Here is a 16,697-nt window from a genome sequence, read left to right on the forward strand (position 1 = left end):
TACTGGGAGTCTCAGTTAAATCAACAAATCGTGGCTGTGGGAGGTCTACAGAGAAAGAGCTGAAAAGATAAAAGGACAACGGTGAAAAAGCCAGATATTTGCAGCCAAGACTTCAGAGGTAGTGCAAACTCTGGGTCTGATAAATTCAGGAAATGGCCATGGGAGTGTGGATGAAAACGTGTTCTCTGCAAGAATGACAAAGTTCTAAGGATGACATAGGAGGAGGAGGTGAGGAGAAAGACTGTGAAAGCTGAAGTCTTCAATGGATGAGATGGGAGGGAGGACATTAAATATTGGTGATGGGGGTCAGGGGGATGAGTCTTGAAGAAAGAGGAGAAGGAGTGAAGTGGTTTGAAGGAAGCTATGGGATGCAAAGCCGTCTAGTCCACCTCTTAGCCCTGAGCACTTTAGACGTGAGACAAAAAGTTTCCACATGGAGAGCTGCAAGAGCGGCAAGGACATCAGAGCTGAGGAAGCTCTCAGTTAATGCAAGGAGCCACTCAGACAGGAGGTTGAGGCTGTAGGGCAGTTTGCCCATCACAGAGTAAGCCATTCTGGGGGCATTTTGGAGACCACAGTGAAGGAGGTGGGCGCTGTCTGTAGGTTGTTATCCTGTGGCAGCTGCACGTTGCTGTGGTGCTGAAAGCTATGCCACTGGCATTTCAAATACCAGCAGGGTCACATATAGTGGACAAGTTTCAGTGGAGCTTCCAGAATGAGACTAGGGAGAAGGACCACCCACTTGAGAAAAATTGGCCGTGAAAACCCTGTGAATAGCAGAGAGCACTGTCTGGTAGAGCGCTGGAAGGTGAGAGGGTGGCACAGAAAGAGTGGGCAGGCTTCTGCTCTGCTGTCCACAGGGTGGCAGGAGTCAGAATTGACTGGATGGCACTAACAACAAATTTGGGGGAAGCTTGGCCCAAATGAGATAAGCAGAGGTAAACAGAGATGTGAGACATCATAGAACCATTTCTTATAGTCTGCTAAAGGCGGGTGGGACTTTGATTCTGACTTTAAGGTATCAATATGTTGTTTGTTGACAGTGCAGTTTGGGGGCAAGGGTTCACAACGGCTTTCCCAAGAGGTTCTAAATCCTGAGACTCTTACTTTCTAAGTATTTCTCTCCTTATCCTCTCTTCCCTCTCCCCAGTGTCACTGCGGTAGTTGAGGATCTCCCTTTTTTGCCCTGGGCTTTTGCAGAAACCAGCAGCATCACTAGGGAGCCCACGCCCACTGAGTCCTTTGTTCTCCCACCGCATCAGTTTACATGACACTTTCCATGAGCTATGCTTTCTCACCCCCACAGGCCTTGGTGCTTGCCCTCTCCTCCTGGGTTGTCCTTTCTCTTCTTGTCCGCCAGGTAACAACACACCTTACTCATATTTCAAGACCCATTTCGAGCACCATTCCTTAATGCCTTTCCTCACCACTCCCACTTTGATCTCACCAACATTACTATTCATCGTTTGTGACTCCGCTGCTTTGCGGAACTGATTTATATTTGTCTCCCCAGTTATGCTGTAAATTCCTTGGGCCAAGAGTTATTTCTTATGCATGTTTCTATCCATAGTGCTTCACACATAGTAACTTCTCTCTAAGAGTTTGTTAACGGATGATGTAATGCATCAATTAACCTATCCATCTAAGTGTTTTTCACCAAAGGGTATCTCTCAGTGTTTTTCCTTTTTACTGTCTCATTAACATCAAAGGAGATGGTCCGCCAATTCCCTCTCATTTTCAGTCACGAAGCCCTTACTCCCAGCTCTTTTATGCACACTTCAGCAGTTCTTTCACTTTCTTATTTATCTCCTCACTCTTCCCTTTTCATCTGGCTTTTTTCCTCTGCCATCAAGTATTTTCAGGTCTTAATTATTCAGCCACAATATCACCACCTTGACTCTGCTGCTGCTTGCAGATACTTTATTATTTCTGCCAGATCTTCCCACCAATGTGAGCTGCAAAAGCATCTCTTTATCTCTTTATTTTTCTACTTGTCCAGCAGGTAACTGTTAGATTGCATGGACACAGACATGCACAAAAACAAAAAAGAAAATCCTTAAGGAAGAAAGAAAATATTTTCCTAATGTTCCATAATTTTGCAAGACCACTGCACCAAGGCCAAGCCAAATATTAGAAACTACTACTTGGTTTGGCCCATGTAACATTTTAGACAAAGGTCATCTTCCTTCTCAGGCTGTGACTGCTTTTGTTGGTGGTGTCTTTGTTCCTCCAGTCACATTATATAAAGTCCAGGAGGATAGAGGTAGTTCTCAATTTTTGAATGATAGACACTTTGAGAAGCTGATAAAAGGGGTATGGACCCTCACTCTAGAGAAATGCACACTGTCATTTCTTGCTGAGTTTCAGAGGTTCACAGATCCCCTGACCCCAACCATGGGCCTGGTTATAAAATCCCAGTTAAAAAATCAGTTAGTAGAGATGGTTTTAAGGTTTCTTTTTGCTTATCTTTATTTTCTAACTTTCCCGAAATGGAATGGATTATTTGTGTTAAAATATACAAATGTTTTCTAAAAAAACCACTCCATGCTATATGGTAAAATTAAAAGATCTTGCAAAATATGTTCATTATGTAGTGAACTTGCTGAAGACTGACAGAATTTGAATGAGAAATGGCTGCCGTGTAAGGCACTCAGTTTTCCCATCTGTAAAATGGAGTAATTAATATTAATCAGTCATTATGTTGTGTAGACTAATTCTTGCAAAATTCCAATCACTGTGACTTGTCTGTGCTCCCTCTGGTAGTCTCTGTGATTTCGGCTGTAGTTTTCCTCCCTAGTCTTGAAGCAGATATAATGCCCCAGCTGTTTCTTCAGTTATTCTGTTTTCTGGGAAGAAACACCTGCTTAGAATGTACCTAAGGAGTTATTTCTTTGTTTTTTGATAATTAAAGCACTGCTATGGTGATGGGTGACATCTGGATTCACTTTTAAAGACTTCGCTGTGTTTTTCTGGCTCCTGGGAGATTCATGAACTCTAAAGCATTCGATGGAAATGTGGTGAGGTGCTTCATTTTGCAACAGCAATTTTACTCTGGCTTTGTTATTTCCCCACTGCAATGAGTGAGAGCCCCCACTCTGTTACTGCTGCTAAGAGATTAAGGGAACGGAATTGAGCTCCAGAAATTTAATACGCCATATAATGCCTGATTTATTTTGATTCTGGCTTTGACTTGAATTGATAAACTCATTTGGGACGGCTCTGCAGAGTCAATATCCAGGGATTAAATTTTTTTTTCATAAACTGGTTCTGAAATTATTTCTTCTGGGCAACATGAAAGCCCAAGTTCTCTTAACTATTTCCCTTAGTAATAGAGAAGGAGAAATTTGGCAAAAGTATCCTAATATTACATATACTCTCCTCAAAAGCTGCATTTCTCAATCTCCACTGAATTATAGCTCACTAAGCTTTTCTAGGATTTGCTTTCCAGAATTATGTACCTTTGTTTAAAGTGATTATAATTATACTGTTACTGCCTCTACCTTGACATTCTTCTTGGCCTGTTACTCCCAGGTAACAATGCTTCAAATGCAGAAATGTGTATCAGTCAGGGCTCCTAGGTGCAAGTAACAGAAGCTCATTCTGGCCGAGTGAGCAGAAAATAAGTTTACTAAAAGGAGATGGGAGAACTCAGAAAATTGTTGGGAAGCTGGAGGAAGAGCTATGGAACTAAGCTTCCAGGAACGATGCTTGCAACTACCCCATAGAACTGGTCCACTGAGAAAGTCAACGCCACTACTTACCACTGCACCAACAAACCTATAGGCACCTGCTGCCACTCCCACTGCCCACCAAAGCTGCTTCTGCACTAGGAATTCAACCTCACAAGCACTGCCACCCCCAAATGTCAGATGCTTTTATTGGCAACTTGGCTTCCAAGAAGAATCTTTTCTTCCCCAAGCTTCTAACTTCCAAATCTCATGCAGGTGTGCTGAATGGGGATGCCTAGGTCACACGTGTGCCCCCAGCTGTGAGAGCCTGGAGATTTCATTTTCAGAGTCTAGCTTGGGGAAGCAGCACTTATGTTAAGATTGGAAATTCCCTAAACATAGCAAATATGTTCAAAACATCCTGAGAGGCCAGAAAATAAGACAATATTAATTACAGGAGAGAATTAATATTTGTTGAGAATATATGCTAAGTGCCAGGTAGTTTAGATACATTACATTACTATATTATTTAATTCAAACAAAATAAATATTTTAACCCTATTTTAATTATGGGAAAACTGAGTCTCAGAAATTGTTACCAGTCCAAGATCATTTTATTGGTAAAATAGAGAACCTAGATTCATGTCCAGGCTTTCTTCCCTCAGAATTCTTCCTTGTCTCACAAGGTAACTCTGATTTCCATTTCCCAAGTTCTAATTCATAAATAAGCAGAGGTGTACCAAGTGGTGGGGTGGAAGGGAGAATGGAAGCATCAGCTCCAGGTGCAGACAGCAAGGGAGCATTAGCTGCAAGAAAATTTAAAGACAATGCTACAACAGGCTAAAAATAGGTCTACTTTATCATCATCATCATCATGTGACAGCAATTCTAAACGATGTCAGCAATAAAATATTCCTTCTTGCTGAGGTGAACTGCTCCCCACTCCTCAGTACAGCAGTATAGATAAGAAGCCCTCAACTTAGCTTTCACTTTTTTTTAAGAGAAGCTTGTTTAGAACTTGTAATCGGAGTGCCATAAACAGTTTTATGTTCCTGGAATAGACCATAAAGTGGCCATTTAACATATGAGTACCTAAGTACCTATCTTTTAACACTACTTCTAAGAAACGACGAGCTGTAATTTTCATTTTAGTAGTACCTCTCTCCCGGGGCGGCAGTGCGAGCAGCGGCTCCTCTGTCTCTAGCAGCGTCAGAGGCTCTGACAACAAGGCAGACCCTCCCGGGAGAGGCCTTTGGTAGTACAGGCTCTCTTGGTGAGATCGTTGCTGGTGGTCAGGAGGAAGGAGATGGATCCTAGCAACACATACAGTGGAATAGGAAAAAGTATCTCCTTAAGTCAGCATGAGAAAGTTACTGTTCAGATGATCCCCCGTGTAGAGAATATGAGAGCTTAAAGAATTACTTTACCTCCTTATCAAGTTTTATAAATTCTATCTCCTAAACCTCTCAAAGCTGTCCTCTCTTCAGATCCTAACATTGTTTAACCTAGACTACTGCAACACCCTGCCAGCTGGTCTCCCTCCCTGTCCTTAGGCCCAGCTAACCCAATCTCTGATCCATATAACTGTCAGAGTGATCCACCCATGCGGGAGTGAGATCATGATATTTCCTTGCTTAAAACCTTACAATCATTTTCGTGTCCTTCAGGATAACAATGTAAACTCCTTTGCAAGGCTCAGAAATTTCTTTGAGTATCCTACCTTTTTATCCTCTGCCGCTCTTGAGCTCAAACACTGTAGTATAGTGAACCCTGCTTCACTCCAAACCCGCGATGCTCTCTTAGGCCTTCCTGCTACTGCCTATGTTGTTAATTCAGCAGCCTGACTCCTATGGCTGTCCTCTAATATGTCTTCTCTCCTTCCCATACTTACACTGTATTAGGTACTCTGTACTCTGTGCTCTGCCCCGCAGTACTGGAGGTTTACTTTCGTATTAGAACTCAAATTACAGAAAAGTAACTGCACTCCGGTCTGGCCTCTCCTCCTAGACTATAAACTTTTTTAAGTCAGTGGTGATGTCTTTTGTCTTTGCCACCCCACGATTTAGTGCAGTTTTTGGTATAGATATTATGAACTCAATGAAATTTTTTAAATGAATGTCAGGGTCTACACAGTATACAAGATGTCAAGAAGACAACTGTCTAGTAGTAAGGATGAGTCAAACTCATATAACTAAAACACAAGGCATAAGACGTGCCACAGCTGAGGTTTAAATGAAATGCTTCAGTTATTTCAAGGAGGGAGCACTCAGTTCCAGTTTTAGGGTGAGGTGGGGATGCAAAATTGAGAAGGGTCAATATAGAAGGTGGCATTTGAGATGGCCTCTGACAAAAGGAATCTTAATACTTGGAGATGCAGCAAGCGTAGGGAATAGGTTAGGTCACATACTGATAGAGTAAAGCAGAGAGTGTAATAGAAGATCATAGAATAGCCCCACTGAGCATCGAAGAGAGTACTAGAAAAAAGCGGCAGAGGTAGGTTAGGCTTTAAATGCTTAATCTAGAAGGCAACTGTAGTGTAACTCAAGGCAGTAATTAGCAGAAGGAAGACTATTAGAGCAACTGTAATAGTCTGAGTAAGGACTATCAAAGTCATCTTTGACAGGCAGTACTGTAGAGACAGGCAGACAGACCTGGGTCACTCACTAGTGACATGATCTTGAACATATTACTTAAACTCCCAAACCCCAAGTTTCCTCATTTATTTCAAAAGACTGTTGTGATTAAATTTATGTAAAGAGATTAGCACAGTGCTTGGCATGTACCAAGTGCTTGAATTAATCAGTGATATTTCAGCAGCAATTGATAAAAATTCAATTCAAATCAACATAAGCAAATAGAAATTATTAGACGGCGACTGACAAGATGATTGGAACAGAACAGAGAGCCCAGAAATAGAATCACATAAATATAGCCAAATGATCTTTGACAAAAGAGCAAAGGTAATACAGTGGAGCAAAGACAGTCTTTTCAACAAATGGTGCTGGAACAACTGTACATACATATGCAAAAAAATAAATCTAGACACAGATCTCACACCCTCCACAAAAAATTAACTCAAAATGTAAATGTAAAATGCAAAACCATAAAACTCCTGGAAGATAACATATGAGAAAATCTAAATGACTTTGGGTTTGGCAATGGCTTTTAGACACAACACCCAAAGCACAATCCATGAAAGAAAAAGTTGATAAGTTGATTCATTAAAAACTTCTGCTTTGTGGGGCCAGCCCCGTGGCATAGTGGTTAAGTTCAGCACAGTCTACTTTGGTGGCCTGGGTTTGCAAGTTCAGATCCTGGGCACAGACCTACACCACTCATCAGCCATGCTGTGGTGGTGACCCACATATAAAGTGGAGGAAGACTGGCACAGATGTTAGCTCAGGGCTAATCTTCCCCAACCAAAAAAACAAAAGAGGAGGATTGGTAACAGATGTTAGCTCAAGGCTAATCTTCCTCAGCAAACAGAAAAAAAACCTTCTGCTTTGTGAAAGACTGTTAGGAGAATGAAAAGAGAAGTCACAGGTTGGGAGAAAATCTTTGCAAAACACATATCTCATAAAGGATTGGTATCCAAAATGTATGTAGAATACTTAAAACCCAGCAAAAAGAAAACTAACAACTCAATTTAAAAATGGGCCAAAGATCTGCGCAGACACTTCACCAAAAAAGATATACAGGTGGCAAATAAGCATATGAAAAGATACTCAACATCATATGTCATCAGAGAATTACAAAATAAAACATTGAGATAACACTACACATCTATTAGAATGGCTAAAATCCAAAACACTGACAAAACCAAATACTGGTGAGGATGTGAAGCAACAGGAACTCTCGTTGTTGGTGGGGATGAAAATGGCACAGCCACTTTGGAAGACAGTTTGGCAGTTTCTCACAAAACTAAACATACCCTTACCATACGATGCAGCAGTTCCAGTCCTTGGTATTTACCCAAATGACTCGAAAACTTATGTCCACACTACAGCCTGCACGCGAGTGTTTATAGTAGCTTTACTCACAATTTCCAAAACTTGGAAGCAACCAAGATGTCTTTCAACAGGTCAATGGATAAACAAAATGTGGTGCATCAGTATGATGAAATATTATTCAGCAATTTTGAAAAATGAGCTATTATGTCACAAAAAGACATGGAGGAAACAAATGCATAGTGCTAAGTGAAAGAAGTTATTCTGAAAAGCCTACACACTATATAATTTCAGCTATATAACATTCTGGAAAGGGCAAAACTATGGAGACAGTAAAAAGATCAGAGATCGCCAGGGGTTCAAGCGGAGGGAGGGAAGGGTAAATAAGTGGAGCACAGGAGATATTTAGGTAGTGCAGCTATTCAGTGTGATACTGTAATGGTGGAAACACAGCATTATACATTTCACAAAATCATAAAATGAACGATGGATTTAGTTAATAATAATGTAACAACGTTGGCTCATCAAACGTAACAAACCACACTAATGGAAGATGTATACAATAGCACAACTGGGGTGAGGGGCTAGAGAAAATATGGGAATATCTCTGTATTTTCCACTCAATTTTTCTATAAACCGAAAACTGCTCTAAACATAAAGTTATTAATTTAAAAATTCACTAAGCAGTATATATCCAATTCATGCACATTAATAAAAAATGAAAAAGTTGTGCTTTAAAAAAGAAAAGGCTACTGAGGTAATTCCGAAACAAAAGCAGCCTAGGCCTTCAGGGACTAAAACTAGGGATTTGATCATTCTCTAGTTTTCCTTTGTTTTCATTCTCTGGTAAATGGTCAGGTTTTCTTCACATATCAGGAATAATGACATTCTCCCCTGCCTCCCCCACCCCCACAAAAGGCCTACATTGATATTTGAGGCTGGTGGCAGTGTGGGGAATCTGGAGTACTACACAACCACGAAATTATATTGCAACCTTGAAAAATGGTGACCAATGTTATGTGATAACAAAACTGTTGCCTGCAGTAAGAAGATCAAAAATGAGCCTGATGAAATTTTTAAAATTAAACTTATTTTCAAATGACTGTAGATTCATGTGTAGTTGTAGAAATAATACAGAGAATTCCAGTCTATCTTTTGCTCAGGTTCCCTTTATGGTAACATATTGCAGAACTATAGTAATTCTCTTTGCTCTGAAGTCTACTTTATCTGATATTAATATCACCACTACTGCTTTACATTGTTTAATGTTTGCAAGATATATCTTTTTCCATCCTTTTACTTTTTATCTGCCTTTATCATTATATTTGAAGTGAGTTGCTTGTGGATAGGATATAGTTAGGATGTGTTTTTTAATCACCTCTGCCAATCTCTGTCTTTTAATTAGTGTACTTAGACCATTTACATTTAATATATTATTGATATGTTTAGGGTTTCAGTCTGCCATTTAAAGTTTTGTTTGTTCTCTTCCTCCTGGTCTGCCCACACCTGTCTTCTTTTTCCTACTTTCCTACAGGTTGCTTGAGCATTTTCAGAATCCCATTTTGATTCATCTATGGTGTTTTTAGTGTATCTCTTAAAAGTGTATACTTTTAAGTGGCTGCTCCAGGTACTCCATTATATATCCATTACTTGTCACAGTTTACTGGTATCATCATTTTACCAGTTCGAGTGAACTATAGAAACTTTACGTCCCTTTGCCCCTCCCCACTTATAATATAATTGTCTTAAATATTTCCTCTATACATTTATATATGTATATAGAAGAAAAATTATAGCATCAGATTGTTATAATTTTGGGTTCAATTGTCAAACATAACTTAGAAAATTCAAGAGGAAAAGGAAGGCCTATTGTATTTACCCATATTTTTGCTTACTATGTTCTTTCTTCCTTCCTGATATGCCAACATTCCTTCTTTTATTGTTTCTTTTCTGTTTAGAGAATTTCCTTCAGCCATTCTTTTAGGATAAGTCTCCTGGTGACAAATACTCTTAGCTTTCTTTCTTCTGAAAATGGCTTCATTTTCCCTTCATTCCTTAGAGATATTTTCACTGGGTATAGGATTCTTGACAGTTCTTTTCTTTCAGCACTTGAAAAGCATTGTGTTACTTCCCTCTGGCTTCCATGGTTTCTGATGAGAAATTTGCTGTCATTTGAATTGTTTTTCCCCTGTGGGTAAAGTCTCAGTTTTCTCTGGATGCTTTCAAGGTTTTTCATTTGTCTTTAGTTTCCACAAGTTTAACTATGATGTGTCATGGCATAGATTTGTTTGGATTTATCCTTTTTGGGAGTCATTCAGATTCTTGAATCTGTAGGTTAAGTCTCTTGATAAATTTGGGAACCTCTTTTAGCCACTATTTCTTTAAGTACATTTTCAACCCTACTCTTTTTATCCTCTCTTCCCACTCTAATGGCCCAAATGTCAGATATTTTGTGATACTCTCACAAGCCTCTAAGGCTCTGTTTGTTTATTTTTTTTGCAATTTATTTTCTCTCTGTTGCTCAGATTTGGTAATTTCTATTACTCTATCTTTAGGTTCACTGATTCTTTCCTCTATTCACTGCATTCTGCTTTTGAGCCCAACCACTGTATCTTTTATTTAGGTTCTTCTTTATATCTTCTATCTCATCGTTGAGACTTTTTCTTTGTTGAGACTTTCCAATTTTTGTTTCAAGTGTGTTTGTAATTGCTTGTTGAAGCGTTTTTATCATTGCTGCTTTAAAATATTTGACAGTTAATTCTAATATCTCTGAAGTCACACTGCTGTGAAATTGGTTGTCTTTTCATTCAGTTTGAGATTTACCTCATTCTTGGTATGACAAGTGGTTTTCAAAGGAAACCTGGAATTTTTCATATTATGTTATATGACTCTATATCTTATACAAACCTTTGGTTTTAACTTGCTTTCTTTGATACTACTCCAGCAGGGGAGAAGGGTTGCTATCTTGTTACTTCCAGGTAGAGGTAGAAGTCCAGATTCCCCACTTGGCCTATTTCAACAATAAATAAGAGGGAAGGGCTCCTTCTTACTGCTGGATGGAGATAGATATTCTGGCTCCCCATCTGTTCTATAATGACACTGTGGTAGGAGTGGCTCATAAATTGCTGGTCAGTGGTCAAAGTCCTGACTCTGCATGTGATATCCACTGACACCGTGTGGGGAGGAGAAGGCATGTTACTGGTGATGGAGATGAAAGTCTAGGCTCTCTCCTTGGCCTTCTCTGATGCCACCCTGGCATGGATGTTGAGCCACCTCGTTATAACATGAGGGCAGAAGTCTAGGCTCCCCTTTTAGTCTTTGCTTGTTGGTTGGGACCAGTTTTTTCTGTGATATTTGGCTGGAGTAGAATGGTTATTTTCTAAAACTTTTCTATCTTGCAAGGCTTCCCCTTTTCCTGGTGTTTTGTTTAGAGAGAGCAGGCTTTTCCTGAGACTTCTATTGTCTTTGCCATTGGAGTTTCTGAGTTGCTGGGTTCTTTAGCTTCAATTCTGCAATTTATGAGGCGAAAAAGAAAAGCCAAGATAATCCCCTCTTTATTGTTCCTTGATTCCCAAGGTCCCTGGCCTGTCTCCTTTATTTTTTTCCACCTTTCAGAGTCATTTTATGTTTGTTTTGTAAATAATATCTTAGCCAAGTCTACTTATTGGCTAATATCTTAGCCAAGTCTAATAAGTAGACTTATTTTATTCTCCTTGTACTTCAGTTCAAAGATCTCTAAATTCTAATGCATCTAGAGTGAAACCTGGGTGTGATTGTTTTAAAATATGTCCATGAGAGTTTTGACACTCTTCCTTAAAAACGTAGAGCCTATTTCTCCTCCCCTCAAGTGTGGGCTGGACTTAGAGCCTAGGTTTTAATTAGTCCTCCTCCCCAGCTCTATGTAACCACTAATCCAATTTCTTTCTCTATAGATGTGCTATTTCCAGACACCTCATATAAATGGACTCATACAATATTTGGTCTTTTGTGACTAGCATTTTCCACTCAGCATAATTTTTTCAAGGTTAATCCATGTTACAGTATATATCAGTACTTCACTCCTTTTTATTACTGAATAATATTTCATTGTATGAACACACCATATTTTATTTATTCATTCATCAGTTAATGGACATTTGAGTTTTTCCACTTTTTTGGCTGTTACAAATAATGCTACTATGAACATTTGTAAACAAGTTGCTGTATGGATATATGTTTTCATTTCTCTTGAGTATATACCCAGGAGTGGAATTTTTGGTTATATGGCAAAGCTATGTTTAACATTTTGAAAAACTGTTAAACTGTTTTCTAAAGTAGTTGCACGGTTTCTACCAGCAAAGCATGAGGGTTCCAACTTGTCCACATCATCACCAACACTAGTTATTAGCTGTATTTTTTTGTTATAGCCATCCCAGTGTATATGAAGTTGTATCTCTTGTGGTTTTGATCTGCGTTTCCCTAGTGGCTAATGATGTTGAGTATCTGTCATGTCCTTATTGTCCATTTGTATATCTTCTGCAAAATATCTATTCAGATCCTTTGCTTATTTTTTAAATTGGGTTATTTGCCTTTTTATTGTTGAATGGTAAGAATACTTAATATATATTGGATCAGATATGCGATTTCCAAATATTTTCTCCCATTCTGTGGGTTTTTTTTTCACTTTCTATTAGTGTCCTTTGAACCACCAAAAGTTTTTATTTAGATGAAGTCCAATTTGCCTATTTTTTTCTTTTGACTGTTGTGCTTTTGACCATAATAAAAACGGATTTGGCTAAGGCAAGGTCATGAAGATTTACTCCTATTTTTTTTCTAAGAGTTTTATAGTTTTGGCTGATATGTTTAGGTCTATGATCCATTTTGAGTTAGTTTTTATGTATCGTGTTAGGAAGGGGTCTAACTTCATTCTTTTCATGTAGCTACCCAGTTGCCCGAGCACCACTGTTGAAAAGACTTCTCTCTCCACTGAATTATCTTGGCACCCTGTTGAAAATCAACTGACCATAAACTTAAGGTTTATTTCTGGACTTTCAATTTGATTCTATTGTTCTATATGTCTATCCTTATGCCAGTACAACATTGTCTTGATTACCATAGCTGTGTAGTAAGCTTTGAGGTGAGGGAATTATGAATCCTCCAACTTTGATCATCTATTTTCAAGACTGTTTTGGCTATTTTGGGTCACTTTTAATTTTAGGATAAACTTGTACATTTATGCAAAAAACGCAACTGGGATTTTGATAGGGATTGTGTTGAATCTGTAGATCAATTTGGAGAGAATTGCCATCTTAACAACATTCAGTCTTCTGATTTACAAACATGGAGTGTCTTCCCATTTATTTAGGTCTTTTTAAATTTCTTTCAACAAGAGTTTTTAGCTTTCAGTATACAAGTTCTTCACTTCTTTCATTAAACTTATTCCTAAGTATTTTATTCTTTTTGATGTTATTGTAAATGGAATTGTTTTCTTAATTTCATTTTTAGATTGTTCATTGCTAGTATATAGAAATACAATTGACTGTTGTATACTGATCTTATATCCAGCAACCTTGCTGAACTCATTTATTTCTAATAGTTTTTAGTGGATTTCTTAAGATTTTTTATATACAAGATCATGTCATCTGCATGATTTTACTTCTTCATTCCAATCCGAATGTCTTTTATCTTTTTTTTTTTCCTTGCCTAATTGCCCTGGCTAGAATCTCCAGTAAAATGTTGATTGGAAGTGGCAAGAGTAGACATCTTTATCTTGTTCCTGTTCTTAGGGAGCAAACGTTCAGTCTTTCACCATTAAGTATGGTGTTAGCTATGGGTTTTTCATAGATGCCCTTTATTATGTTGAGGAAGTCCCTTCTACTCCTAGTTTGTTGAGTGTTTTGTTTTGTTTTTATCATGAAAGGGTGTTAGATTTTGTCAAATGCCTTGTCTGTGACTATTAAAATGATCATATCATTTTTATTTTTTATTCTATTGATATGGTATATAATGTTAATTGATCTTCTGATGTGAAACCAACCATGCATTACTAGGATAAATAAATACTACTTTGTCATGGTGTATAATACTTTTTTTATGTTGCTGGATTTGGCTTCCTAGTATTTTATTGAGCACTTATTAGTTTTTAATCAATTTTCCTACCCTTTTAATAGTGGGTAAAGTTCAACGTATGCAAGGATGGTCAGCTAAATCATTGCATTTGAGGATTTGAGTGTTAAAGATAATTCATAAGGTCTTGACATGTAGTGATTTTATTTTGCTGAAGCATGTGCTTAAATCATATGTATGAGAGTAGTGTAAAGGGTGTCACTTAGCTAGTGAGACAAGCCAAAAAACAAGCTTTCAAATCCCAGATGAATTTGTTCTTTAATCTCATTATATCAGGCATTTTGGAGGCAAAATTATGTTCTACAGTTGTTGCATACCTCATACGAAGCCCACTCCTCTCAACGTCCAGTTTTGGTACAGAGGAGTATTAAAATACAAAAAAATGCCTATCCAAAACAAAGAAAAATTGAAAATAATAAAAACATTTGTTGGAATCTCTCAAAGAATATCAAATGGGATCTAATTCAAATCTCATGAAAAAGCTTTTTAAAATCTGTTTTTCTCTATTCCTTTCCTACTCAATCTCCCACAGGAGTCCACATTTAAGGTCTTCTGTCTCCCCCTGCCCCTCCCCCCACCCCGCATTCTCTGCCTTACAGTATCCATTTATTTTACCTTTTAGTTGAGAAATTGCACATTTATGGTCCATAGGCCAAATCTGGCCTATGCATGCATTTAATTTGATACAATGTTTTTAAAAATTTTAATTAGTTTTCAACTTTTATAAATTGAGAAATGACACATAAAAATTTTTGTACCTCATTCCCTTTGAGAAATTTGAAAGTTTGTCAAAATGTTGCCTTCATTTTACAGCTGGCTGGTATTGAATAGCGACAGCCTTCTTCGAATATGACCTTTCCCTGTAGTTTGCTACAGTCTACCACTCCCTATTGTACTACATATGGCCAATTTTACTATTTATGATATAGCCTAGTCTCTGCAGATATTGGAGTTTGTGACCTTCTAATGCTGTCCTTTCCAATGTAATTAAGCCTTTCTCAGATTCCTTCCAATTTTTCAACTCTTTCTGTTTACTATATTTAGTAGTTTAACGAAAGTTCTGAGAGCCCCACAGGATCCCTTGAGAACTGTCAAGAGTCCAGAGATGAGCTGTGGCCTTTTGGGCACTATAAGCATAATAAAATCCCTGTGGAGATCTCTATCTGTTAGAAAGGAGGGGTAAACTCAAATAACTGGTTGCAGTAACTTTGTATACGTAAGACCTCTTACAGGGAAGGAAAGCCCAGCTCTAGGAGGGAATAAAGGGTGAAAGGGTGGGGTTGTCTGTGCCTATGCTTGTTAGAAAAGTAGTCATTTACAAAATTGGTCTTCCTAGGGGATGGAGAGAGAAAACAGATATTATGGTAATATTAATGAGACCTGTGAGAAGGAATTACAATGTCAATGACTTACCAGCAACAAGATACATACCTCAACTGATGAATTGAGAGCTGTTACTTTGTCCGAAGTGGCTCCTGTAAGGTTGTGTAAATCCTTGACTGTGGGAAAAAAACTTGTGCTTACTTTGCTCTGTTTCTTTACTTTTGCCCTTTAAATATTTATTTGTATTTCTCAAAGACCTCAATTATCTTACATATACTGAGACAACCTGGTAGTATTTAGTGTTTACTATAATTAATTTTCTTTCTAAAACACAAGAACTCCTCATCCCCTTCAATACTGACAGATTCAATTAGAAGGTCCACCTAAAAACAAGGCCACAAAAATCAAAAGCTACCTTTGGAGTACATGTATATATTTGGGCTTTTGGATTACATTTCAGTAATCCTCTACCTAACAAGAGAAAGTAATAACATGTATGTGATTTGTAAAATAGACTAAAGGCTAAGGTTGCCTAAATATGGTTATAGATTCAATATCTATAATTAGCTTCTGCTTCTTTTTAGCTAGTTATTTTTAGAAAGCAGCAGATCTATCTATTAATAATAATGAAATAATTTTTGATTGGTTACACTATTATGATGTCGATGGAACCCAACAATTTAGACCAGAGTAGGTTAGCATACCTCTGTGAAGTCACTAAGCATATATAAGTATACATAAGAAAATTATATTTCATTATTTGCTCATTTGTGTCTTAATTTAAGGCTCTTTGTTAATATTTGATATGTAAGGAAAGAAAACAGTATGTGCGCTTAAACCCACACATATACGGACTCAGAACAGTTAATATATGAAGTGCTTAGTTGGATTCTTGGCCTAGAGTAAGGCCTCAATAAACGTTGGCCATAATTTTTTAATTCTAATATTCTCTCCCCCAAGATTTTTGACAGAGCCTTGCCTCACAAGCAAGCCACTCAAGCAACTTGAGTTTAGAATACCGGCCCTCCCCTCTCCCTTCCCTGTCTTTAGCGTACATTTGGCCTATCTTATTCCTACACAACTGGCCACAGATGGTTGTTGGGGACAGATGACTTTCCTACTGTTTAAGATGATTTTTGAAAACCCTAAAAGAGCAAATCCTGTTGGCTGCAAACACCACCGACAGCAAATGCGTAACAAGTAACCCTTCACTTCCATTTGTCCTGTTCCTGTCCCTGTCCATGTGCCCTGCTCCCCGGTACCAATCACAGATGCAATAGACTTCAGCTCTAACCACAAATTCCCCATGACCCTAGAAATCTTCGTATATCTACGAAGAAAACTCGAGGGTATAAAGGGGAGATTCCCTTCAGCCAGGGCAATTGGAAGACTCCCTACAGATTTCTCTACAGGACACAATTATACCTTTGGGGCTGTGTCCCTTTCAAGGCTCGAAGGACGAGACAAACCTCACCTGAAAGGCGAGCCTACTGACGCGGGTGCACGGTAAACTCAAAACTCTCTACTCTCGATTATTGGACAGCGACCCTCGGGCCGCCCTTGCTGCTGTGCATGCGTCACAACTGCAGCCCTGCGGGCTCGGAGTCGGTGGTTCATTTACACCCTTTTCTTTTGTTCTCCTCCGGCTCTTCCC

The 16,697-nt window shown here is 38.4% G+C and overlaps 1 long non-coding RNA gene across 1 annotated transcript; it reads right to left on the minus strand.

The window, feature by feature from the left end:
* Nucleotides 1–4,265: 4,265 nt before the first annotated feature.
* LOC111768786 (uncharacterized) lies at nt 4,266–16,693 on the minus strand. The gene is made up of 4 exons (XR_002801331.2): nt 16,518–16,693; nt 15,152–15,219; nt 4,827–4,981; nt 4,266–4,474 (listed from the first exon to the last, which is right to left on the minus strand). It is a non-coding gene; the product is annotated as an uncharacterized lncRNA (long non-coding RNA).
* Between the last annotated feature and the right edge of the window lie 4 nt (nt 16,694–16,697).

Source organism: Equus caballus, chromosome 18 (assembly GCF_041296265.1).
Source record: "Equus caballus isolate H_3958 breed thoroughbred chromosome 18, TB-T2T, whole genome shotgun sequence".
NCBI classification, from domain to species: domain Eukaryota; kingdom Metazoa; phylum Chordata; class Mammalia; order Perissodactyla; family Equidae; genus Equus; species Equus caballus.